The sequence below is a fragment of the Leptinotarsa decemlineata genome, unplaced genomic scaffold, assembly GCF_025532065.1.
Source record: "Leptinotarsa decemlineata unplaced genomic scaffold, Ldec_3_MD MMD2_P_RNA_scaffold_14, whole genome shotgun sequence".
NCBI classification, from domain to species: domain Eukaryota; kingdom Metazoa; phylum Arthropoda; class Insecta; order Coleoptera; family Chrysomelidae; genus Leptinotarsa; species Leptinotarsa decemlineata.
The window spans coordinates 14,076,850-14,103,279 of record NW_027412528.1 but is presented as its reverse complement, the minus strand read 5'-3'; the positions used below and the strand labels follow the sequence as shown (position 1 = coordinate 14,103,279).

General features: G+C 36.5%; 1 long non-coding RNA gene across 1 annotated transcript; it reads left to right on the top strand.

The window, feature by feature from the left end:
* Positions 1–10,463: 10,463 nt before the first annotated feature.
* Positions 10,464–11,652, top strand: LOC141484613 (uncharacterized). The gene is made up of 2 exons (XR_012466707.1): positions 10,464–10,636; positions 10,715–11,652. It is a non-coding gene; the product is annotated as an uncharacterized lncRNA (long non-coding RNA).
* The last annotated feature ends 14,778 nt before the right edge of the window (positions 11,653–26,430 follow it).

Here is a 26,430-nt window from a genome sequence, read left to right as displayed (position 1 = left end):
GCGTTGGCGTGGTTGCGGTGTTGTATTTCCGTGGTGCATTCTCATTGTCTGTTTTGCCAACTTCTTGCTCACTTTCCCAATATTGGATTCCTAATATTTACCAACTTATAAATCATCTTAATAAGTGAATTAATCACATTTGAGAATTAGTAAGTCCACATTTCCAGATTCATTTCAAATATAATAATTATAATAATAATGGTTGTAATTATCATGAAAGAAAACAGAAAAATTAAATTAGTAATTACAATATCCGTATCTTAAGTCACGTTTAAGGGCAGTCATATTATAGAATTTTCTCTGGATGTTTCGCCATCACCAATCAAATCAATATCAATGTTGTTTAAAGAATATTCACTCATCATCCATATATATATGGATGGTACTATCCTATTTAAATTTCGATCTTATGGGCAAAGTAAAATTAGACCATGTTTTGGTAAAAGATCAATTTCTTCTCAAAATGCTACCAAATTCATCCTTCAGAATTACTTACATTTTGCCATTATCTTTCCTTGTTCAAGTCAATTTCAGGTTTTTCAGAAGGCAAGATTGTACGCAACAATCTGTGACTCAATAACTCTGTTGAAGATAAACTTAGGCCAGTCAAAGGGGTTGTCCTGTAGTCTAAAAGTAGTGATGCCTCTTGTCGAGACAAGACAAGAAAATGATTTCTCTCGTCTTGTCTTGACTAAGTCGAGAGAAAATGGTCTCTCGTCTTGACAAGAGACCTGTTTTTCAGGCACTCTCTTGTCTTGTCTTGTCTCGACTTCTCTTGGCGAGAGAACGTCCTTGGTATTCAGAATTTGCAGTAAACGGAAACTTAGTGGTTATTTGGGTACTTGAACGCTGCACTGGATTCGTCCGTTTAACAGTGATGTCAGTTGTATACTTATTGTGAATAACTTCGAATTATTCTGGTATAAGTATATCAGGCATTATTTAATCGAAAACTTTCTGACAAAACAGTTTCGGATACTTGATTATTCTTCGAAAACAGCAGGTATTCTGCTCATGAACATATTTCATTTCGTAATCATCTTCAGTTATTCGAAAATTATTATGTATCCATATAAGGTGTTTGTTGTTTTGGCATCAATGTTTCTAGTGTCTATTTCAGTCGTCCAAATAGCTTGACAGTCAGATTTCACTGGTTGTAGAGGTTCGAAGTTGATGAACATTTATCGTCGAACGGTGAATATTAACACGCATTACATTATTTCTTGCACGTTAGGCGCTATGGAAATCTCTGAAATTCAAAGAAGAAATACACAAGTTCCTAGTGGATCTAGGATCCTCACTCATAGCCAAATTCAAACAACAGATAATTTATCAAAGATGAATTCAAAATACAATCACTACTTCACATTTACTATCGAGAATAAAAATAAAGTTGCTCGTTGCGAACTGTGCGTGAAAAATAAATTGAATGTAGAAATTAAAATGAAAAACTCTAATACTAGCGGTCTCAAGTGGCACATGAAGAAATGCCACAAAAATGAATTCACACAAAATTTCACCAATCCAGTCCGTCAACCTACAATTGTGAACATGTTCCAGGTGGAAAACAAACAAAAGGGGGTACGTGATATTATTTTTTATTCAGTCTGAAGCTTGAAAATGATTCAAAATATGTTGAAACCAAAACACAAATTATTGCATGCAGTTCTTATGAATATCGTTTTACATTCTACCAGAGAATACCTATGCAATTTTACATGTCAGTTCACGCTTTCACTTTCTCATAGGGTTTTCTCGCGTAATAAATTTGCTGAAATTTTTACCAGTGCGAATAAATAATTGAATTAAATTCGAGAAGAATTTCAGTTTTGATATACGGTATACTCGTAGCATAGTTATATCGTAAAATTTAGATACACTGACTATTAGCTGGTTGTTGTTCATTGTAAAAAATAAAATGCCCTTTTCGGGTTGAGGTATCAACTTTGTTATGATTATTATCAGTTTCAAAAGTATTTTGATTCGGCCACTTGCAGAAAACTGTTTCAAAATGTTCCAAAGAAGCTCATTTTTGAAACTATATTTCATTTTCGATTTTTGAATTGTTTTAATCACAAGTGAATATAATTTCAACAAATGATTCACGCCTTTTGAATATACATCATGGCTGAAAAAAGTAGATAATTTTCTTGAATTCTGAGTAGACAAATCTGAAATGCTTTTATTTTGTTATAGGAGTGTAACACAAACCCTATGGATGAAAAAATAGTTGAGTGGCTAGCCATAAAGTATTTACCATTCAATTTTTTCGATGACCAGCTAACACAGACGTTTTTTGAAAGTTTGAACCCATCAGTAGTCATGCCTAAACGCACCTCGATGATAGAGAAGGTACTCCTAACATTTGAGAAATGTAAGCAGAATGTTATGAATATTCTGGTAGAAAATTCATCAAAAATATCTTTCACAGTTGACGGTTGGACCTCCATAAACAATAATTCTTATTATGGCATCACAGCCCATTTTATCGATCAGTTATGGCAAATGCATTAACTCGTCATTGATTTCATTCCATCCAAAGGACAACATTCTGGTAAACATATCGCCTCATTATTTTACGATTGTATGAAACAATACAATAAACTAACCAAAATACAAGGTATAACAGTAGATAACGTTTCAGCAAATACCTCTTTTTTGTTGGAATTAGGAAATTTACTAACTGAAAATAAAGAAAATTTTGAATTCAATGCAAGTGAACAACATTTCAGATGTTTCGCGCATATTCTCAACTTAGGAGTACAAGATATTCTCCAATCAATGAAAGTGCCTTTCGAAGAGGATAAGGGGGACTACGAAGAGATATCCGATGAAGATCCTGATTTTATTGATAATGCAAGTTCGCCAGTATTACGTTTGAGGATACTAATGAAAAAAATAAAAATATCTGAACAGCTTTCTAATAATCTAAGACATTTATGCGAAGTTTTCAAGGTGAAATATTCAGCTGTGTCTATTGATGTGACTACCAGGTGGAATTCAACCTCTAACATGATTTCACTTGCTCTCAAGATGAAAAATGCCATCAACCCTTTATGCGACCACAATGAATGTTTGAAAAATTTCAAAATTCGAGATGACGAATGGAATACTCTTACCTTAGTAAATAGTTTTCTGAGATATTTCAAGGATCTTTCAACCATCTTATGTGGAGATCATTATCCAACTCTACCATCGGTAATTGTTGGCTTCAATATTCTGATAGATAATATAGAAAAACTTATGTTTGAACTCGATTCGAAACAAAATAGAACAGAATCAGATGAATTAATTATTTGTGCATTCAAATCAGGTAGGGATAAGATGCTCAAACATTACAAAAAGACTAATTGGATTTATTGTGCTGCGTTAATCTTGGATCCCCGCCACAAAGTAGCTACATTTTCTAGAACAAGCTGGGGGAGAGAAATGAAAGAAAGTTCTGTTGAGAATTTTGAAAGAATTTTCAAAGGCAACTATCTTGCGCATAAAAATGCTCAGCCACCGGAAATAGTCGTTTCTGAGGAAAATTTAGAAGAGCCTTCGGAAAATGGAGACTTTCAGGATCTGAACTCATTTTATGGCTCCATTGACAAAGAACAGTTTCAAAGAGAGGGAGAGAGAACGGAAATTGATAGATATTTAGATTTGTCACGATCACCACAAAAAACCAATCTTTTGCACTGGTGGAAAGAACATGAGATTGAATATCCACGACTGGCAAAAATGGCTAGAGACTTACTAGCAATTCCAGCAACAAGTGTGCCTGCAGAGAGACTTTTCTCAAAAGCTGGCCTTACTATAAGGAAACATAGAAACAGACTGAATGCTGAATCAGCTAGAAGTCTTCTCTGTCTGAACTCCTGGTTCACCTGTTCGATGGCCCATAAACTGAAGTAATTTCATTTAGATATTTTATTTTTTAGTGTTTTATTTTCTTGTGTTATCTTAAATCAAAGTGTTTTATAGAATTTTAATAATTTATTTTCAAGTTTGAAATATATATTTCAGTTTCATTATCGTTGTTTCAATCTGAAAAAAGTTTTTCTAGAAATGATAGTTTCAATAACAAAATCCTAATATTGCAAAAATTTCAGTAATCTTGAAATTATTGTGGAATGCACAACCATATCTTCTGTTCTAAAAACATCATATTGACGATGAAAATGCTCTGCAAAATTATAAATCAACAAAGAATCAGGTCAATAATTAAAAAAAACTTGTAAGAGAAAAATTTATAGAAGATCAATACACTCGTGGTGGTAGTGATTCTAAAACAAATATGGAATAATATATATCAGTATATCAGTTATTGCTTACGTAACAAAGCTACTAGATTTGACAATACAATAATTAAAGAAATCAAAATAAATAGAAATGTGTTTATAGATAAAATCTGCAAAAGGAATGAACCACTGGTTTGTTACCATAGAAGACTTTATTACTAAAACAATTACCCATTATAACCTCAATCCCAAATCTGAATTTTCAATAGAATACCCTACAACTATTTATTTAAATCCTTCTGTGTTCTGAAGAATATTTTATACAAATTTAACAAATCTTAAATTTTATGTAAATTATGAAATGCACCATGTGCATCTGGTATATTTCCATTTGAGCTGAAGAAAATCTATAGTTTTTCCTATTAGAAAATGTAGAAATGTTACATCAGCTCTACTACCAGTTGACTACTTCTGAAATTGAGCTAGTATGATTAACCAAAAAATATATAATACATTATAAATGTATTTTGGTGGTATCAATAAACAAATAAGCATCAATTAAAACTTAATTTGCAAATTATTACCTTCATTCACTTCAATTGTCAGGATTCGAAATTATCAAATACAAAAATTGTAATGAACCATATATTTTTGCATCAAAAGAATATTATAATTGGATTTCTATAATACTATTTTTCTCTCGACCTCTCTTGACTTCTCTTGTCGAGAGAAGCCTCTCTTGTCTTGTCTTGTCTTGTCCAAGAGGACCTTATGTCTTGTCTTGACGAGACAAAATTTTTCGAAAGGAAAATATTCTCTTGTCTCGATCAAGACATGGTTAGACAAGACAAGACGAGACAAGAGTCGAGAATCTCTTGTCTCGGCGGCAACACTATCTAAAAGTGATAAATAAATATCAGCATCACTCTCAAAGCACTTCTTCAACGTGCTTTTACATGTACAACAGCAAGTTCTGCTGGTCCATTGGATTTTGGATATCTTGGACTAGATATATGTTGTTAATGTGCAATCCCAATTTCTTGAGAATGTTTTGAATTCTATGCTGTTGCTATTATAGGGTTGCCTAAAATGTTTAATATTTATGCACGTACCTTTATACTTCAGAGAACGCATTTCAATTCAGTTACTAAAGTAATCAACTACGATCAAATAATCGCACCCACCATATATGAAAGTATCAGAAACATTTATTTTGATTGATAACTAAAAAACTCACATTTGATACGAAAAAGAGTAAATGAACACAAACATGGATTTATATCTGGTATATCAACATTTCATTTTGAATTACCTAAAGAAAAAACACCGGGTTGTCTCTAATATTTATACTGATTTCTCTAAAACCCTCTACAGGGTAAACCATGATATTCTCATGACTAAGCTCCTAGCATTAGGCGTCAATGGTAACATGTTAAAATGGAGCTATTTGGGGAATAGAATTCAGTATGTTGAAGGTGCTGGTTCCATATCATCACAAATTTCTGTAACGTCTGATGTTCCTCAAGGATCGCATTCTTTTTGTAAATGGTCTGGTGTCGTGTCACACACCACAGCTATTACTCAATATTTGCAGATCTCAAACTTTATAGGATAGTAGATAATTTTTGTGATGCAGAACTATGGAACGCCGTTTTACTTTTTATTGTCACAAATATTCATTCCTCAATTTATTCAACTATACTGTATCTAAATCACATAAATAATTGGGATTTGTTCAATGATCCATAAACAAATTTTCTATAAATACCTTTAAAATATTGTACTGTTCTTTGGTACGCTCGGTTTTGAAAATTGTCTGATATGGAGTCCTCTATATCAGGCAAATATATCTAGGATTGAAAAAAGTAAACAACAAATTTCTGAGATCATATACATTCAAGCTAGGATATCGAAGGTCCGATTATGAGTACCCCGATATTCTGCTACTTTTCAATTTATCTACTTTGGAGCACCGCCGAGCTGAAATTGATTCAAGACTTCTTCATAATTGATTTCAGTGTAGATTCAAGAAGAACCAGAGTGTCGGAGTTGTTTAAAGTTCCTTACCGTTCTACTAGCTATAGCTTAAACTTAGGTTAGCAAATAAGAATAGCAATTACATTGATTCATCCTTATATTCTTTCAAAAATTAGGTTCAACGTTTTGACCTACTATAATGAAACTGCTGACTATTATTAATAATAATAATTCAATTTATATTTTGTATTCTTGGGATACTATATTATTGTTCAAGTGTTTATGGCACGTCCGTAAATAAATAAAAAAGGCAAGTTGGATCTATAATGAGGTATTATCAGTTCTTTAATATTATTACGAGAATATTCAAACATTTAGAAATGAATTTCTGTATATCTGTTGACATATTAGGCCAATAGACATTTTTTGTGCTACTTTTGGTAGCAAATGGCTACCAAAAGTACCACAAAAAATTTTGAATCTCGGCGGCAAGACATTCATGGAACCAAAGTCGTCAATTCACCGTTCCGTGTTCCGTCAGAGCACAGAATCCTTAAAGGGATTCGAATATGTGTTCGAATATAATTAATGCGTTCGAATATATCCTTGTACAGTTGTTTGTCAGTAAATGAGAACTAAATGAATGACGAGGTATTAAAATATCCCAAAACTTTCAAGGAAGTATTCATTTCAGGTTTAAATAGTCGTCGACCTCAAAACAGAACAAATGACAAAATGAAACCGTAACACCGTATAGGATGAAACTGCAGTAACGTTAGTTACAAATAAAAGCGGTAAAAACATAAAAAGTTTCATTTCTCTTTTCTTCATTATGATTTCCTACCACGTAGTGACGGCTACATCCACCAATTTATTAATGATTCAATATCCATCTCTTTCAGGAATAAACGATGATACGAGCCAGTGAATAGCATATAATTTGGGACCCGTCAGCACCCGTCACAGTTGAAACTCAGCTCCGTTCACAGTTGAAACTCAGCACCCGCCAGAGTTGAAACTTAGCTCCCTTCACAGTTGATACTCAGCTCTCTCATCAGTTGAAACTCAACTCCTGTGTCAGTTGGAACTTGGCTCCCATCACAGTTGGAACTGGCTTCACGTCACAGTTGAAACTTTGCTCTCATCACAGTTGGAATTCAGCTCGCGACACAGCTGTAACCTGGCTCCCGCCACCGATTTACCATATTTGGAAAAAACACTCACGAAATCCATTTTGTGTACATCATTCACGATGATTTCTGCTTTCCTTCTCATTTTTGGTCTAAATTCTGAGTTCGGTCAGAATTTCTTCATAAAAACTGAGACTTTATTCTCATTCAAGTGAAGATTGATGAGTAAAGACGATAACGATCATTATTTTGATGGAATAGCATTACTGCTAATTTTCTCTTTACTTGGAAACAAATTTTACAAACAAATTTTAAAAAATGTCGTTCAAAGTAAGAGAGGCCCATTGGCAAATTATGTTAGAGGCCATGGAGAAGCACTATTTCCTGGCTACAGGGAAATTTGTTGGTCCTCGAGGAAAGGATCTGTATAAAAAACATTGGGATGAATTGGCGCATAATCTGAATGCTGATATGGAGCAAAACCTACTGAAAAATGGCATAAGGTAAACCAAAGTGATGATAATTGCCACACCATTTAAATACAGACAATTTGATATGAATGAAATTCACATCAAAATAGAAAATAATACAATTGAATTAGTTCAACAGTTTAAATATTTAGGGTTTATGCTTGACAACCACTTAACGTTGAATGGTCATTTCAATTATATTCAGAAAAAAATACTCAAAAAACTATATTTTTTTTCGAGGGTATCTCAGCATTTGAGTATGAGCTCAAGAATTACCGTATACAATACAATTATCAAACCTCACTTCGAATATTGCCCGACCTTATTGTATGGTTTTGACCTCAATAAAATGAGATCACTACAAAAACTTCAAAATCGTGCAATGAGAATCACTTTGAGATGTAACAGATATACACCAATATCATTGATGTTGGGAACATTACAATGGCTGTCAATAGAAAATAGACTTATTTATTTAACTATGAGTTATATCTTCAAAATGTTGCATAATCTTCTTCCATCATATTTTCACAAATATATAACTATAAATACGCAAGTTCACCAGCATGATACGAGAAGTAAACATAACTTACATGTGACTAGGCAAACAAAAGCTTACAATATTAAAACTTTGGTGTTCAAGGGATTCATTGCTTACAACAGTTTGCCGGATGATATAAAGAAATCAGAAACTCTGCAACAGTTTAAAATAAAAATGATAAACCATTTACAGCAAAAGTAAAATCGTTGTATTGTATATCTATCAGGATTAATAATTTTTAGTTTCAATACGAGTATTAATATATGTATCTTCTTACGGGATATGAGTGTATAGTGGGTAGTGGGATAGCATAACTTATTGGTTTCATATGTATGTTTGTATATGATTATTGTGGTATTTGGCTGTACGTGAATGGTATCAATATATGTATTTTCTTTCGGGCTATAAGTGTATATTGGGATAGCATTCTTATTGGTTCATATGTAGGATTGTATATGATTATTATGGTATTTGGCTTTACTTGAATGGTTTTCTTTTAGCAAAACAATGGAAAATATAACTCGAAATGTAAATACATAGTGTGTACGTTTAAATTTAAAACAAAACAAATATATTAATACTATCGAAGGAGCTGCTAATTACTATATAAAAGATTATACTTTGTGAATGTAGATTAGAATTACCTATTTCAAATAAAGATTATTAAGTCCCAAATACTTGGATTTTTTATAACTTATTAGAGCTTTCGTTTTTAGTCTTGGTCAGATCTTGAATATTAATTAAAAAAAAAGGTGCTGCAATGAGAGCTTCATTATCTCGCACTGTGAAACCACCAAGTGAACTAGAACTGAAAATATTGGATTTATTAGGGGAAAACTTCGTGGGATTGAATAATCCAGAATGTGGTGGTGTACCTGTATCCCTTGAACCAGAGTCCTGCGAAAATAGTCTTGATGAACCATCAACATCGAAGACACCTTCAACATCAAAGACTATGCCCCAGAGAGATGATGTGGAACCACCACATAAGAGACACAAAATGGACTTCCACAATGAATGTTATTCTGAATGCAGCTCAAAGCCCCCAAAATGAGGAAGAAAAGGAATACCTATATGAAAAATATTCCGTACAGAGAAGCTATAGGACGTCTCATGTTTTTAGCGGTTGTCACTCGTCCATATATATCATTCTCAGTGAGCAGTTAGCAGATATTTGGAAAATCCAGGAAAGCAGCACTGGGAAGCAGTCAAACGTATTTTCAGATACCTAAAGGGTACTAAAAGTTATGGAATTCTATACAATGGTGGGAGCAACGAATGTTTAAAAGCGTATTCAGATGCAGATTTTGTGGGAGACATTGATACTAGATATTCAACAACTGGCTATATGTCACTTTATTATCAGGTTGTCCAGTTACATGGACATCTCAACGACAAAAGTGTTGCAACATCCACGACAGAATCTGAATATATTGCAGCTTGGGATGCCGCACAAGAAATAATATGGTTGAGAAGGCTTTGAGTAATGTAATCGGATGTAATTTCCAAAAACGAAATCACGGAAAGAAAAAAATTGATTTGGCACCTTTTTTGCCATCTGTTTGTGAGGGTACGAACTATGTAACCCCGACAATGAAACATTCCATAGCCAGAAAAATTTCTACATTTCTATTGGATCCGTATTCCAATAAGTTCAGCTAGTGAACACTAGGTGGCGTCCGCGTGAACTTCACTTTCAACAAAATAAAATTTAGACTAGATAGAGAGAGATCATAGCTCCCAGGGTAGGCCGCCAGCTTTTTAACAGTGAAGAAGGGCGTGGATAAGATGGAGGGTAGAGCGCCACCCGCTTGATCAACCCTGGAGCTTATATAGCATACAAAACAAAAACGGGAAATTAACTCTAAACGGTAACCGATCGAATCAAACTCGAATCCAGTTAAAATATTCATAATTCCTTTCCCTAACATCTACACCTTTCTCAGTTGATTCCAAATTTGTTAACAAATCCCTTGATTTATCTGTCAGTTTATAAATTTTATTCAACCGTTATTATAGGACTCCCCCTATAATACTGGCAGTTAGCCTTGAGCTCCTGAGGCCACAAAGTTTCAAATGTGAGAAGATTTCATTTTTCTAATTGTAAACAATACCAAAATGTTCATAAGATATAAATTATATTACACCTGTAGCAGAAATGTTTCAATTCTAAGGGGACTTCAATGAACCCAGGCTCCCCAAGGAAAAAAGGAGGATGTCTCTTCAATACTTGAGACGTCGCTGTTTTGAAGTTATACTTTACCTTAGATATAGCTATATCGCCAGCTTACAGTAGGTCGAGAGAATGAATTCATCTACATAGGCATAAAAGCATATATCCTACACTAATATTCTTCCCCTTTTGGGCAGGTTTGAAGAACATAAACCAACCGTCAACATCAAAGACTATGCCCCAGAGAGATGATGTGGAACCACCACATAAGAGACACAAAATGGACTTCCACAATGAATGTTATTCTGAATGCAGCTCAAAGCCCCCAAAACGAGGAAGAAAAATAATATATGAAAAATATTCCGTACAGAGAAGCTATAGGACGTCTCATGTTTTTAGCGGTTGTCACTCGTCCAGATATATCATTCTCAGTGAGCAGAGTTAGCAGATATTTGGAAAATCCAGGAAAGCAGCACTGGGAAGCAGTCAAACGTATTTTCAGATACCTAAAGGGTACTAAAAGTTATGGAATTCTATACAATGGTGGGAGCAACGAATATTCAAAAGCGTATTCAGATGCAGATTTTGCAGGAGACATTGATACTAGATATTCAACAACTGGCTATGTTACTTCATTATCAGGTTGTCCAGTTACATGGACATCTCAACGACAAACATCCACGACAGAATCTGAATATATTGCAGCTTGGGATGCCGCACAAGAAATAATATGGTTGAGAAGGTTGCTTAAAGAAATTGATGTTGACGTTTCAAATCCAACGGAACTTTTTGTTGATAATAGAAGTGCTATAAACTTGGTGAGCAATAATGATCATCACAAACGAAAAAAATATCACTGTTGTTTACACCCAATCAGAAAACCAGTTGGCAGATATTTTAACCAAACCCTTACCACGAGAAAAATTTTCAAGAAATCGACAAGGTCTGTGGGTAACGTCTTCGAAGTGAACAAAGAGTGGGAGTGTTGAAGTAATCCATGTTCACTTCATTTCGATTGATCTTGTTTTTATGATTCCTTGGAAATCGTTGTTGATTGAATGAGTTTTAATGTCATTGTTAATACATAAAATGTATCGTTTGTATATTCATGATTAAAACCTGGTTCAGTAGAGTTTACAGTTCGATTTCCTACAAATTACAACAGGTAATACTGCTGGACAATTCTATCTCTAACCCTCATTCCTTCTACAGCAAATTGTCCTCTCCATTTCTTCATGAAAGCCATTTTCAATACATTCCTTTCCCGAATATTCTGAGGGAATACTATACATTCTGCACCCATCACTTCAACTATTCGAATTGATACTTCATGTATTGCTCGATGAACTGCAGTTCGACTCAAACTGCAAAAAAGTTTCCTCACCAACACCCCTTTATAGCTATATCGCCAGCTTACAGTAGGTCGAGAGAATGAATTCATCTACATAGGCATAAAAGCATATATCCTACACTAATATTCTTCCCCTTTTGGGCAGGTTTGAAGAACATAAATCTTTGTTGAGATAATAGATCAAGCATCAAAAATCTAGTCTCTGATAAGTTATTTGTCCCTATCTTAATAACTAAGCTTATCTGTGTGTGTCTCCCTCAAGGTGGCTTGCAGAACAAGAATGGTTTTAGAGTTACAAACTTAGGTCTGCAGTGCTCTGTCCGTACAACAATTGTGATCGGTACAACAGCGGTTAACTACTAACTACTGCTACTACTGTATTAGGCATTCATGCAAGGATGTCTAGTCTTATAGCAATACTAACACGAGGAAGCGGTATTCAGATGAAAGAAAGCCTAAAATGAAACAATTCATATTAGATGGAAACGGTTCACTGGAAGTGATGTCCACGACGATACGTCTGGAGTCTGGACAGAATGATCGAGCTCATTCTCTGAATATATGAGTTGTCTCGTTGATAAATATCAACTCGCCTGTAGTGTCGTGTAGCCTATAGGTTTACTTTTGTCCCAAGAAGCCAAAATTCAAATCAGTAAGATTCTGTTCTCCATAAGCAATTGAATCCAACAAGTGAGTTGAATGTTTTACCAGCATCCAAATGCCAAGAATAAAAATTTCCTATTCTTATAAAAGATGATCATACTTGGTTAATCCGAAAAATCGAGAAGTTTAGACATAAACTCGAAAATTAGCAAATGGCTACCAAAAGTATCACAACAAATTTTGAATCTCGGCGGCAAGACATTCACGGAACCAAAGTCGCCAATTCACCGTTCTGTTCCTTAAAGGGATTCGAATATGTGTTCGAATATAATTAATGCGTTCGAATATATCCTTGTATAGTAGTTTGTCAGTGAATGAGAACTAAACGAATGACGAGGTATTAAAATATCCCAAAACTTTCAAGGAAGTATTCATTTCAGGTTTAAATAGTCGTCGACCTCAAAACAGAACAAATGACAAAATGAAATCGTAACACCGTATAGGATGAAACTGCAGTAACGTTAGTTACAAATAAAAGCGGTAAAAACATAAAAAATTTCATTTCTCTTTTCTTCATTATGATTTCCTACCACGTAATAATTTATAAATTAATGATTTATTAATGATTCAATATCCATCTCTTTCAGGAATAAACGATGATACGAGCCAGTGAATAGCATATCATTTAGGACCCGTCAGCACCCGTCACAGTTGAAACTCAGCTCCGTTCACAGTTGAAACTCAGCACCCACCACAGTTGAAACTTAGCTTCCTTCACAGTTGATACTCAGCTCTCTCATCAGTTGAAACTCAACTCCTGTGGCAGTTGGAACTTGGCTCCCATCACAGTTGGAACTGTGATGGGATGAAAGAAAGCCTAAAATGAAACAATTCATATTAGATGGAAACGGTTCACTGGAAGTGATGTCCAGGACGATACGTCTGGACAGAATGATCAAGCTCATTCTCTGAATATATGAGTTGTCTCGTATTTATTTTCGATGCAAATTGACGGCATTTTCACATCAGCCGGTTTGATCATTACACTGAAGACTTCAGTAATCAGAATAACAATCTTGAGGAAGTGATTTAGATATGTGGAGTTCGGAGAGAGTTGAGCCAGTTGAAACTTGGCTCCTGGAAATTCGAACCCTGACTTCCGCCACAGTCGACATTCAGCTCCCGCCACCGATCGTTGGTGAAAATTACTCATCACGTTCCACTTATTGTACATCAATTTGAAATAATTTCTGCTTCCGATTTCATTTTCCGGCATGACTTCAATCTTGGGTTTATATTTTTCCGACATGGACCTCTGTTTTTTTGACATCATTCTGAGTTTTAAGTCAAAATTTCATCTTAAAAAGTGAGGCTTTACTCTCATCGAAATGAAGAAGAGAAAAATAATTGAAATGTACTTTTCTATTGTTTGTTATGTCAATGAGTAATAACGATAATTGTTATTATTCGTAATTTTCTTTTCGATGGAATATTATATACGGCTTTTTGCATAAATAGAAATAGTATTGTGCTCAGTTATTTTCGTATTCACTTGAACCTCAGAAAATACAACGCGATTCAAATTTTAAAGGAGAAACTACTGAAAAATCTGTTTTCATTTCATTTAGGAATATCTCAGCACTAATCATGCACAGGCAAACCATTCGATTGATCACTTTTTTTTATTATTTTTTCCATACCCTTATTAACGTGCTATGTAACGTGTTAATTTGGCAAGAGTGTGAATTTTCGAAGGAGATTGACAGCATATCAACATCACCCGGTTCGATCATCTTTTACTAAATTCTTCAGTTATCAGGATAACCATCTTGAGAAAGTGATCAAAATAGAGTATGTGAAGCTCGAAGAGAAGATTTTGAAATTTCATGTGTGTTTTCTCTTCTTTCGGACGATATTCGTTCTACTCAGAAATGAAGATGCCACAATGACTATTGCCTCACTTTGGCAGGATTATTCGGTCGTTATTCGTTACTTGATAGAAATTAGTAACACTTTCCATACACCTCGGCTCTCGCAACAGTTGAAACTCGGCTTATGCCACAGTTGAAACTCAGCACCCGTCACAGTTGAAACTCAGCTCCGTTCACAGTTGAAACTCAGCACCCGCCACAGTTGAAACTTAGCTCCCTTCACAGTTGATACTCAGCTCTCTCATCAGTTGAAACTCAACTCCTGTGTCAGTTGGAACTTGGCTCCCATCACAGTTGGAACCGGCTCCACATCACAGTTGAAACTTTGCTCTCATCACAGTTGGAATTCAGCTCGCGTCACAGCTGTAACCTGGCTCCCGCCACCGATTTACCATATTTGGAAAAAACACTCACGAATCACGAAATCCATTTTGTGTACATCATTCACGATGATTTCTGCTTTCCTTTTCATTTTTGGTCTAAATTCTGAGTCCGGTCAGAATTTCTTCATAAAAACTGAGACTTTATTCTCATTCAAGTGAAGATTGATGAGTAAAAAGACGATAACGATAATTATCATTATTTTGATGGAATAGCATTACTGCTAATTTTCTCTTTACTTGGAAACAAATTTTAAAAAATGTCGTTCAAAGTAAGAGAGGCCCATTGGCAAATTATGTTAGAGGCCATGGAGAAGCACTATTTCCTGGCTACAGGGAAATTTGTTGGTCCTCGAGGAAAGGATCTGTATAAAAAACATTGGGATGAATTGGCGCATGATCTGAATGCTCATTTGTAGCAAAACCTACTGAAAAATAGCAGAAGGTAAACCAAAGTCCCAAATACTTGGATTTTTTATAACTTATTAGAGCTTTCGTTTTTAGTCTTGGTCAGATCTTGAATATTCATTTAAAAAAAAAGGTGCTGCAATGAGAGCTTCATTATCTCGCACTGGGGGTGGACTTGATGATGTGAAACCACCAAGTGAACTAGAACTGAAAATATTGGATTTATTAGGGGAAAACTTCGTGGGATTGAATAATCCAGAATGTGGTGGTGTACCTGTATCCCTTGAACCAAAGTCCTGCGAAAATAGTCTTGATGAACCGTCAACATCGAAGACACCTTCAACATCAAAGACTATGCCCCAGAGAGATGATGTGGAACCACCACATAAGAGACACAAAATGGACTTCCACAATGAATGTTATTCTGAATGCAGCTCAAAGCCCCCAAAATGAGGAAGAAAAATAATATATGAAAAATATTCCGTACAGAGAAGCTATAGGACGTCTCATGTTTTTAGCGGTTGTCACTCGTCCAGATATATCATTCTCAGTGAGCAGAGTTAGCAGATATTTGGAAAATCCAGGGTACTAAAGGGTACTAAAAGTTATGGAATTCTATACAATGGTGGGAGCAACGAATGTTTAAAAGCGTATTCAGATGCAGATTTTGCAGAAGACATTGATACTAGATATTCAACAACTGGCTATGTTACTTTATTATCAGGTTGTCCAGTTACATGGACATCTCAACGACAAAAGTGTTGCAATATCCACGACAGAATCTGAATATATTGCAGCTTGGGATGCCGTACAAGAAATAATATGGTTGAGAAGGTTGCTTAAAGAAATTGATGTTGACGTTTCAAATCCAACGGAACTTTTTGTTGATGATAGAAGTGCTATAAACTTGGTGAGCAATAATGATCATCACAAACGAAAAAAAATATCACTGTTGTTTACACCCAATCAGAAAACCAGTTGGCAGATATTTTAACCAAACCCTTACCACGAGAAAAATTTTCAAGAAATCGACAAGGTCTGTGGGTAACGTCTTCGAAGTGAACAAACAGTGGGAGTGTTGAAGTAATCCATGTTCACTTCATTTCGATTGATCTTGTTTTTATGATTCCTTGGAAATCGTTGTTGATTGAATGAGTTTTAATGTCATTGTTAATACATAAAATGTATCGTTTGTATATTCATGATTAAAACCTGGTTCAGTAGAGTTTACAGTTCGATTTCCTACAAATTACAACAGGTAATACTGCTGGACAATTCTATCTCTAACCCTCATTCCTTCTACAGCAAATTGTCCTCTCCATTTCTCCATGAAAGCCATTTTCAATACATTCCTTTCCCGAATATTCTGAGGGAATACTATATATTCTGCACCCATCACTTCAACTATTCGAATTGATACTTCATGTATTGCTCGATGAACTGCAGTTCGACTCAAACTGCAAAAAAGTTTCCTCATCAACACCCCTTTATAGCTATATCGCCAGCTTGCAGTAGGTTGAGAGAATGAATTCATCTACATAGGCATAAAAGCATATATCCTACACTAATATTCTTCCCCTTTTGGGCAGGTTTGAAGAACATAAATCTTTGTTGAGATAATAGATCAAGCATCAAAAATCTAGTCTCTGATAAGTTATTTGTCCCTATCTTAATAACTAAGCTTATATGTGTGTGTCTCCCTCAAGGTGGCTTGCAGAACAAGAATGGTTTTAGAGTTCCAAACTTAGGTCTGCAGTGCTCTGTCCGTACAACAATTGTGATCGGTACAACAGCGGTTAACTACTAATTACTGCTACTACTGTATTAGGCATTCATGCAAGGATGTCTAGTCTTATAGCAATACTAACACGAGGAAGCGGTATTCAGATGAAAGAAAGCCTAAAATGAAATAATTCATATTAGATGGAAACGGTTCACTGGAAGTGATGTCCAGGACGATACGTCTGGAGTCTGGACAGAATGATCAAGCTCATTCTCTGAATATATGAGTTGTCTCGTTGATAAATATCAACTCGCCTTTAGTGTCGTGTGGCCTATAGGTTTACTTTTGTCCCAAGAAGCCAAAATTCCAATCAGTAAGATTCTGTTCTCCATAAGCAATTGAATCCAACAAGTGAGTTGAATGTTTTACCAGCATCCAAATGCCAAGAATAAAAATTTCCTATTCTTATAAAAGATGATCATACTTGGTTAATACGAAAAATCGAGAAGTTTAGACATAAATTCGAAAATTAGCAAATGGCTACCAAAAGTATCCCAACAAATTTTGAATCTCGGCGGCAAGACATTTATGGAACCAAAGTCGTCAATTCACCGTTCCGTGTTCCGTCAGAGCACAGAATCCTTAAAGGATTCGAATATGTGTTCGAATATAATTAATGCGTTCGAGTATATACTTGTATAATTGTTTGTCAGTGAATGAGAACTAAACGAATGACGAGGTATTAAAATATCCCAAAACTTTCAAGGAAGTATTCATTTCAGGTTTAAACAGTCGTCGACTTCAAAACAGAACAAATGACAAAATGAAACCGTAACACTGTATAGGATGAAACTGCAGTGACGTTAGTCACAAATAAAAGCGGTAAAAACATAAAGAGTTTCATTTCTCTTTTCTTCATTATGATTTCCTACCACGTAGTGACGGCTACATCCACCAATTTATTAATGATTCAATATCCTTCTCTTTCAGGAATAAACGATGATACGAGCCAGTGAATAGCATATCATTTGGGACCCGTCAGCACCCGTCACAGTTGAAACTCAGCTCCGTTCACAGTTGAAACTCAGCACCCACCACAGTTGAAACTTAGCTTCCTTCACAGTTGATACTCAGCTCTCTCATCAGTTGAAACTCAACTCCTGTGGCAGTTGGAACTTGGCTCCCATCACAGTTGGAACCGGCTTCACGTCACAGTTGAAACTTTGCTCTCATCACAGTTGGAATTCAGCTCGCGTCACAGCTGTAACCTGGCTCCCGCCACCGATTTACCATATTTGGAAAAAACACTCACGAAATCCATTTTGTGTACATCATTCACGATGATTTCTGCTTTCCTTCTCATTTTTGGTCTAAATTCTGAGTTCGGTCAGAATTTCTTCATAAAAACTGAGACTTTATTCTCATTCAAGTGAAGATTGATGAGTAAAAAGACGATAACGATCATTATCATTATTTTGATGGAATAGCATTACTGCTAATTTTCTCTTTACTTGGAAACAAATTTTACAAACAAATTTTAAAAAATGTCGTTCAATTTGCCCATTGGCAAATTATGTTAGAGGCTATGGAGAAACACTATTTCCTGGCTACAGGGAAATTTGTTGGTCCTCGAGGAAAGGATCTGTATAAAAAACATTGGGATGAATTGGCGCATAATCTGAATGCTCATTATGTAGCAAAACCTACTGAAAAATGGCAGAAGGTAAACCAAAGTCCCATTTACTTGGATTTTTTATAACTTATTAGAGCTTTCGTTTTTAGTCTTGGTCAGATCTTGAATATTCATTAAAAAAAAAGGTGCTGCAATGCCCCAGAGTGCTGCTATGCCCCAGAGAGATGATGTGGAACCACCACATAAGAGACACAAAATGGACTTCCACAATGAATGTTATTCTGAATGTAGCTCAAAGCCCCCAAAATGAGAAAGAAAAAGAATATATGAAAAATATTCCGTACAGAGAAGCTATAGGACGTCTCATGTTTTTAGCGGTTGTCACCCGTCCAGATATATCATTCTCAGTGAGCAGAGTTAGCAGATATTTGGAAAATCCAGGAAAGCAGCACTGGGAAGCAGTGAAACGTATTTTCAGATACCTAAAGGGTACTAGATCGTCAGTCTCGTCATAATAGGAGAACTGTTCAGTTTCGTCAACGTATTTGTAACGGTACCATTTTGTTCCACATGGTATAATCATTCGTAAACGTCAGAATAACAATTTTCAAGCACCCGTAGGTCCCTCTCTCCTTTTTCGTTTATAAACTGGTGGGCCGTGAGATTACAGATTTGAACTGTTGTTGTTTACTTTCATTAAATTAATAGACAGTACCTTTCTAATTGTTATTGAAGTACTTTCAATGTAGATGGAGTGTGATGTACCACCCTGCTCCAATCTTTAAATATCCCTCTCAAACTCTTTTTAAGTATATTTCGGCATCCTATTGGCGAAATCTTGCACATTTTAAGTTTTTTTGTAGAACCGATTCCTATGAAAATATATTTTCATACTTGCAACACACCTAGTAGTCAAGGTCATAATTAAAGATCAACTACCGTATCCCTGAAGGAATGTTGATATTTCATTTCATATTATATTTTGAATATCTTAGCGGAATTGTCTCTGAGAGGAAATATTTCCCATATTATTCATCCCTGCTTTTCCAATCGTTCAGTAGATTGTTCCAGTTTGGAAAATGCATTTAAATGATTTGGATATTCTGAAACAGCTCTATTCGATGGCCCATTGGTTCATCACACCTGTCCATGACGTATGGTCATGCGCTGGAATTCATATTATTCCGTTTCAATATGATCATCCTACGGATTCCATTTTTGAGGTTGCTTGGTGAATGTTCTAAGAAGACCCGCCTGGAAAATTTGTTTGTAGAAACATCTCTTTGAGGATTATTTCTGAGGGTCTTCACTTAGTGAAAACCGTGCCTAGTTTTGCTTGCTTGGGTATAGCATTTGATGTAAATTGGCCTTTCACTCTCTTTGGAGGATAAAAGAACTTCACAACCTGTTATCGTTTCATAACTTTCTTCAGTTGGTGTTCACCATACAATCGGTTGATAATTTACTGGAAAAATTGAAGACATTGCCCAAAAGATTGTGAAATAAAATTCCGATTGGGATTTTTGGAAAACCCTTCCGAAACTTGAAGGGTTTTATGGGGCAGTGTAGAAGCTGCATTTTTCTTTCATTTGGAACATCCGTTAGCCGAATCTGAATGAGAGCTGTTCACTCAATAGTGGGAAAATTATAGAAGAAGGACTTTGTTTTTTTTTCCTGAATTCAGTGAAGTCAGGGGTTTCAACCTTGAGTTTGGCACTTCAGGATATATCAAGCCACGCAAGTAGACAGTGAATGATTCGTCGTTTTTTTTTTTTAATATTTCTTTTCTCGCCACTTGCCATAATACTTTTATATATAGACAATATATTGTACAAAGGGGTAGAAATTAGTTTCATACTGATGATTTTATTTTATGTTTGACATACGTGAAACGCGCCTTTCGCTCTGGATCCAAAGCTAGCGGCTGTTTAATTTTGGGGTTATTTATGGTTTCTTTTGGTTATCTTGAAACCTACATTAATTTCTACCACAATTGATTGTGACTAATAATATTTCAACTCCAAATACAAATTGTATGTACATAAATATTATTTATTGATATGAATTTATATACTCAAAAATAATATGATGTTTTCGTGAAGTATTCATAATAAACCAGATCATTAGGTAATTTTTTTTTTCTTATTGATGATAATTCAGTCGATTATGCCAATTATTTTTTGTGACAGATGTGTTTAAGTTCATTTGGTAATTTAGGAACAGGGTTCAGACAAGCATTCGGAAGGGGTAAATTACCTGGCGCCCACAATTAAAATTTAACCTGCATACTTCCCCCCACTCCCGTCTTCACTCAGTTAGCCGGAGCCGAATTCTTGGGCTGTCACAGTGACTACCCAACACCGTAGCGTAATCGAGCGTTACATTTTGGCGCCCAACGTGGGGCCTGTATAAAAAAAAATATTAATATAGAATTGAAAAAAAACAGGGTGAAAAAAAAAAAATTTGCGAAACTTTGATTTTTTTTTTGATAAATTGGAGATATTTTGGAAACCTACTCTTGCAGTTTGTGCTGAATGATTTATTCATTCAAGCTTATTGACAAGCTTGAAAGTTTTTTTTATTTGTTGAGTTGTTATTATTGACATAATCATTTGGTATAATATGGCTCGTAAAATGCAGATCAATCGGTTAGACAGAGACGAATTATGTTACGAACTAACTGTTCGTGGTGTCGCAGTGGGTACTGTCGATGAAATGCGTCATAGGCTCTCTGTAGCCTTACAAATGGAAAAAGATGGGGACAGCTTACGATACCCGGACTACCCTTTCATCTTTTCTGATGATGAGACGGCGGTTAAGACGACTTTGGATGAGTTGACAGTCATCTTAGCGAATTTTGATGGACAAAGAAATAGTGGCGAAGGACTAAAATTTCAAACGAAACTTTCCTATGTATTGGGACGGATTGATAGGATGGAACCAAAGGACTGTACAGAAAAGACTACTAAGGCGGATCTTGTGGCACAAGCTTTGATTCTCATGGATGAATTCAACCAGAAAATTCACAATGCACAGCAAGCCTCTAGGACAGTTCCCTCCGGACTTTCGCAACTACAAAATAGAATCATCAATCAGGCTCTCAATGCAAATATTCAACCGGTAGCCCACTCGTCTTTGGCTGCCGTAACCTTTCCGAATCAGGTCGCTTCAGATGGAAAAATGATTCCACCATACAAGTGGAACATAAAGAAATTTACTGGTGATGCTAAAGGAGTGTCAGTTACGGCTTTTTTTGAGATGGTAGAAGAGCATCGATTGGCAAGACACGTTCCCGAGAGTATTTTACTGGATTCTGGCATGGACTTATTTGCTGAAAAAGCTTACCAATTTTATAAGGATTGTCGTGGTCGTGTTGATAGTTGGGAGGAACTTGTTGGCGAATTTCGTGATGAGTACTTATCTGCGAACCATATGGACGCACTGTTTGAGGAGTTGCAAAAGCGAACTCAGCACCCGACCGAAAGCATTGGAGTCTACTTGGCGGTTATGTCTAACTACTTCAGTCGTTTGGGATGTCCGATGTCCGAAGATGCAAAGTTAGCCATTATCATGAAAAATCTCCATCCATTTTATCAGGATCGTCTTAGGGATCCGTTACCTACAAGTATTTCTGAACTTCGTGATACCTGCAGGAAAATGGAGTCCAGGAGAGACGTGATCAACAGTTATGTCGAACCATCGACTCGTAGGGGAAATATCATTGAAAAAGATCTGGCGTTTGTGGACTTAGCTGAAAATATGTGTGCAATGAATGTAACTACTACTCAACCTGCAACAAGTGGACAGGGGTCCTGTCAAGTAATTTGCTTCAGATGTAAACAGCCAGGACATCGAGCAGTAGGTTGTTCTTCATCAGGGAAACGGCAATGTTACGGATGTAATAGAGAAGGATTCACCAAAAGAAACTGTCCGAATTGTTCCAATAAGGGAAACGGACACGGGCATTCTTAGAAAGTCGAGATAGGAATGCTCGTGCAAAGTACTCGACTACACCTCTCCAACCGGTATTGGATTTCATTATTGATCATGCAAAAAATGATGAACGTCCATACCTCAAAGTGGAAATATTTGGAAAGCAAGTACTGGGTCTTCTTGATTCTGGAGCGTCTGCTACGATCATGGGAAGTCGAGGTTGGGATATCATAAAGGACTTTAACTTAGTACTGGACACATCGAAGCATACGACATGCACTGTAGCCAATGGGAATGTTTGTCATAGTAGTGGTGAGTGCGAGATACCATTCTCTCTTCAAGGTCGAGTCAAGTTGGTTAAGGTATTATTGGTACCGGAGTTGCATCATACATTGATACTTGGAATAGATTTCTGGAAAGCGATGGGAATTGTACCTGATCTAAGACATAATGACTGGCAGTTTTCAAAGGAAACCTATCACCTGGGTGCAGTTGATCATCTACGTAGTCAAACTGTCCTAACAGAAATGGAGGAAATTAGATTGAAGGCAGTGATCGGTAGGAATATGGAATTGATGGGAACCAGATTAGGGTGTACCAGTATGGCGGAACATGTGATTGTTACTCATTCCACTCCTATTAAGCAGCGATATTATCCCGTTTCACCAGTAATTCAACAACATATTAATAAAGAACTCGACGAAATGCTGGCCAATGATATTGTGGAGCCATCAAAAAGCGCTTGGTCTTCTCCAGTTCTTTTGGTTAAAAAGAAGGATGGGAGCTATCGATTCTGCGTAGATTATCGAAAATTGAATGCTGTCACTGAGAGAGATAGTTACCCTCTTCCATATGTGTCAAACACTTTAGATAAATTGAGGAATGCGCATTACCTTTCATCTCTCGACATTAAGTCCGCTTACTGGCAGGTGCCGGTTGCTGAGGCATCTCGGCCATACACTGCGTTCACAGTTCCTGGGAGAGGATTGTTTCAGTTTAAGCGTATGCCATTTGGTCTTCATAATAGCCCCGCTACCTGGCAAAGACTTATTGACTCTGTCCTCGGTCCAGAATTGGAACCTCATGTATTCGTCTACCTAGATGATGTGGTAGTCGTTACCCAAACCTTCGAAAAGCATCTATCCGTGCTGGAGGAAGTCTTCAGGAGACTTCGCGAAGCTAACTTAACTATAAGCATTGAAAAGTGTCAATTTTGCCGGCCTCAGATGAAGTACTTAGGTTATGTGGTCGACAGAAATGGGTTACACGTCGATCCCGATAAGGTGAGTGCTATGATACGACTACCTTCTCCTCAGTCAGTTAAAGACGTCAGAAGAGTTATCGGTACGTTCTCCTGGTACAGAGAGTTTATACCTGATTTTGCCACAGTCATTTCTCCGATCACCGCTCTACTGAGGAAGGGGAAAAAGTTTGATTGGACTAGTACATGCGAGGAGTCATTCCGGAAAATTAAGGAGTGTTTAATATCAGCACCTGTTCTGAACTGTCCTGACTATGATCTTCCTTTTATTCTTCAAACCGATGCATCTGCGTATGGTATTGGTGCCGTTCTAACACAGGGTCTAGAAGGCGAGGAAAGAGTTATTTGTTACCTTAGTCGCTCACTCACAAAACAAGAGCGTAACTTTTCCACAACGGAAAGAGAGTGCTTGGCCGTCTTATGGGCCGTGGAAAAGCTGCGTCCTTACTTGGAAGGTGTACGTTTTACGGTGGTAACAGACCACTATTCACTTGTTTGGTTGCAGAATTTGAAGGATCCCACCGGAAGGTTGGCAAGATGGGCGGTGAGGATGCAACAATACGATTTCAAAATTGTTCATCGGAAAGGTAAAGAGAATATCGTCCCAGATGCATTATCACGAGTTGTTCCGGTCATAGATGCCTTGGAAATTCAGGAAGACAGAGTTAAAGATCCCTGGTGGCTGACAATGAAGAAGAAGATAGCTGCAAATCCACTTAAATTTCCCCACTGGAGAATTGCAGACAATAAAATTTTCAAGTATGTGAAGGTACCAATAAAAGGATTAGGTGACAATGGTGATGAATGGAAGCTGGTGGTCCCTAAAGAAAATCGGAAAGAAGTCCTTGAAGAGGCCCATGACGAGCCCACTGCTGGTCATATGGGCAATTATAAAACTTACAACCGCATCAGTGACAAATATTATTGGCCCAAAATGAGATACGATGTATCTAAATATATTAGGAACTGTAATACTTGTGCGTTACACAAGCCAGACTTACGGGGCCCAAATGGTTTAATGACAGCACAACCATCCGTGAGGAGGCCTTGGGAGATGATATCCACAGATATTATGGGGCCATTACCAAGATCCAATAAAGGAAATAAATTCATTCTTGTAGTCAGTGATTATTACAGTAAGTACTCCCTGGTATTTCCTCTGAGGTCATCTTCTGCAGATGGTATTATGAAGAAAATTGAAGAGGAGGTGTTCTTGGTGTACGGAGTGCCACGTCTAATTCTTTGCGACAATGGGCCTCAGTTCAAATCGAGTAAATTCCGGAAATTGGCTGAAGAATATGGAGTTAAAATTAGGTATAATGCTCATTACCATCCCCAGGCAAACCCTACGGAAAGAGTGAATCGGAATTTGAAGACATTGCTTGCAGTCTATGTATCGGATAACCACCGCAGTTGGGATAAAAACATCGCCAAAATTGCCTGCGCACTGAGGACAGCAAAGCACGAGACGATTGGCCATTCACCGTACTTCGTGAATTTTGGAAGAGGTATGATCTTGAATGGGGAACATCATCAAAGGCTAAGTATGCTGAGTGATCCGGCAGTTTCTTCCGAAACAAGAAGCGAAGGATTCCAGCAATTATTCAAAGAAGTAGAAGAAAGGTTGGCGGCAGCGGCCAGAAGAAACATGAAGAAATATAATCTTCGACGGAGAAACGAAGAGTTCCTTCCTAACCAGCTAGTCTTCAGGAAAAACTTTGTTTTATCGAATGCTGAGAAATTTTATTCTGCAAAACTTGCACCTAAATTCATTGGTCCATTTTATATAAATAAAAGAGTGTCACCATGGACCTATGAGCTGCGAGATGAGCAGGGGAACTATAAGGGTATATGGAACGCTAAGGACCTGAAGTCAGCTAGCGCTGGAGAAAATTTAGCGGACTAAATTTTCTTCAGGTAAGGGGGGTGTTGTAACGGTACCATTTTGTTCCACATGGTATAATCATTCGTAAACGTCAGAATAACAATTTTCAAGCACCCGTAGGTCCCTCTCTCCTTTTTCGTTTATAAACTGGTGGGCCGTGAGATTACAGATTTGAACTGTTGTTGTTTACTTTCATTAAATTAATAGACAGTACCTTTCCAATTGTTATTGAAGTACTTTCAATGTAGATGGAGTGTGATGTACCACCCTGCTCCAATCTTTAAATATCCCTCTCAAACTCTTTTTAAGTATATTTCGGCATCCTATTGGCGAAATCTTGCACATTTTAAGTTTTTTTGTAGAACCGATTCCTATGAAAATATATTTTCATACTTGCAACACACCTAGTAGTCAAGGTCATAATTAAAGATCAACTACCGTATCCCTGAAGGAATGTTGATATTTCATTTCATATTATATTTTGAATATCTTAGCGGAATAGTCTCTGAGAGGAAATATTTCCCATATTATTCATCCCTGCTTTTCCAATCGTTCAGTAGATTGTTCCAGTTTGGAAAATGCATTTAAATGATTTGGATATTCTGAAACAGCTCTATTCGATGGCCCATTGGTTCATCACACCTGTCCATGACGTATGGTCATGCGCTGGAATTCATATTATTCCGTTTCAATATGATCATCCTACGGATTCCATTTTTGAGGTTGCTTGGTGAATGTTCTAAGAAGACCCGCCTGGAAAATTTGTTTGTAGAAACATCTCTTTGAGGATTATTTCTGAGGGTCT